Raw genomic sequence first — 2,456 nt, 5'->3', positions numbered from 1 at the left:
ACATTTGTCACAACTTATAAACCAACATTGACACATTATTAATCAAAATGCCTACTTTATTATATTCACCTATTTTTAAAATTGATCCTCTCTTTATTCCAGAATATCCATTACATTATTATGACAGATCTCCTTAGGCTCCTCTATACTGTGACAGTTGCTAAAAATTTCCTTGTTTTTGATGACCTTGAAAGTTTTGAGGTCGTCAGGTAGTTTGTAGAATATTCATCAACTTGAGATTATTGATATTTTTATCATGGTTAAAATGGGTTATGGTTTAGGGGAGAAAAACCACAGAAGTAAGTGACCTTCTTATCATATCATTTCAAGGATACTAACAGTCAGTATGACTTATCACATTGATGTTAATCTTGATCACCTAGCTGCAGTGCTATTTTTCAAATTTTTCCATTGCAGTCACTTTTTCTTCCTTTCCATACTGTAATTTTTGGAAGGAAGTCAATCTATGCAGCCTGTTTAAGAAGTAAAAAATTGTGTTCCATCTCCTTGAGAAGAAACTATATAAATTAAGAATTCTTTCCTATGGGAGAGTTCTCTGTTTCATATCATTTATTAATTTATTCATTTATTTGTATCATTATGGACTCATCTATTATTATGTATTATATTCTAATACTAGGTTATCTATTTTATTGTTCACATTTTCCACTGTATGATGGCTCTCGTGTCCCTTTGACATATGCTTATTCAGTTTCTGCTTTGAGCACTTTCTTACTTCTCTGCCATTACAAGAATGCATTTTTCTTTGGTAACCAGATTTAACACAATTGGAAAAGTTTTACATAAATATATGTATGAATACAAGTATATGATCTTAATATAAAGAGCAAAATATGTAAGTAGAATATTAGTACATATGCATCAATAACTAAGGCTTTGCATCTTGAGTTGTTTTGAGTGCAATATTCTATTCACATCTTGCTTTCAGCTTGGTTGAGAAAATGAGCAATGGTTTCATTTTTGGTAGCCTCACATAATAGAAATCAAATCAATTTAAAAATAAACACTTTAAGGGGAAATTGGGGTGTTATTAGTAATAATTAGAAATTATTGAGGATTATTAATTGAATACATTTACATTCTAAAACAGAGGTAAGTTTATATTATAAAAGGGAAAATTTAAGAGGAGAACTTCAATTTACTTTTGAAGAAGAATAATCTGCAGATCAAAAAATACTAGTTCTACTTTGATAGATGACAAATCCCCTGTATCATAAATATTAGAGAAGAAAAAGACCTAAGAAATAATATCAACATTCAGTACTTTAGTTCTTGAAAAAGTGAAATGACAGGCATCTGTTCAAATAATTACTGTGAGGACTGGGGCTATAGCTCAGTTGGTACAGTGCTTGCCTTGCAAGCACAAGGCCCTGGATTCAATCCCCAGCACCACTAAAACAAAAAACAAAACAAAACAACAGCAACAAAAAAAATTATGTGATTAAGAAGTTTTAGCTCTCACATTTCTAATTCTCTTATGTATATTCGTGTTTGTTGGATGTCCTTTTAGTTGTTCAAATTTATCCTGTAGTTAAAAAATTGGCAGCAATCCAAACTTATAAACATATTGCACAACAGCTATTAATGAATATACACTTGACTGGTACTTTCAGCACCTTTCTCTATGGAGTTCATTGTGCTTGACAGCTGACAATTTCTCATGAACTCAAACAAAGCAAAACTTCAATATACGAGAAAAAAATAGCAGCAGCAGCATTGGATGTAAACCCAAGTTGCTGCTTTCTATTTCTTTGCTCTGTTTTTGAGAAATACAGGGTATGACAAGAGAAAAAGAGGTATTAGAAAATATTCCTATGTTTTAGACATAACCTCTTTGAATTCTTATTACTTAGAATCTACTTGAAGGAATGGGAGAAAATTAGAGTTGGAGGAGACAAAACACATTTGTAGTTCACCTTACAATAGTTGGCAGCTACTTATTTCCTAAAGTAAAACTCTGATTAGATTCAATCTAGGAACTAAGAGATCAAAAAAGATAGGACAACTACTTTTAAATAATCCCAATTGTCTAAACCAAGTAGAACCCATGGGTTGATGCTAAATTATTAAAACAAACTATGAGCCTAGAAAGTTGAAAGTAATTTCTTTATTAATAAAATAAAGACATGTTGCTTAGGGAGAGGAGCAAAAATGACCAGTTATCAGGTACATTAGTAAATAGTAAGTAAAACAAAGTGTCTTATCATAGACAACTCTGTTAAAACCATTATTTATCTTATCTCTCAGAAAACAAATAGTTATAATATTAAAAACAAATAAAAATTGAGCTTTTAATAGAAAATCAAATCCTATCAGAAAAATTACATGGAGTCAGCCATTTTTTTAGAGATGCTGATTTAGGGTCCCCTCCATAATATTTGATAATCAACATGCCTAAGGACATAATATAAAAATGACTAAAGAAGTCCCTGAGC

This window comes from Sciurus vulgaris (genome assembly GCF_902686455.1).
Source record: "Sciurus vulgaris genome assembly, contig: HiC_scaffold_570_arrow_ctg1, whole genome shotgun sequence".
Classification (NCBI taxonomy): Eukaryota; Metazoa; Chordata; class Mammalia; order Rodentia; family Sciuridae; genus Sciurus; species Sciurus vulgaris.
Note: the sequence above shows the minus strand (reverse complement) of the source record.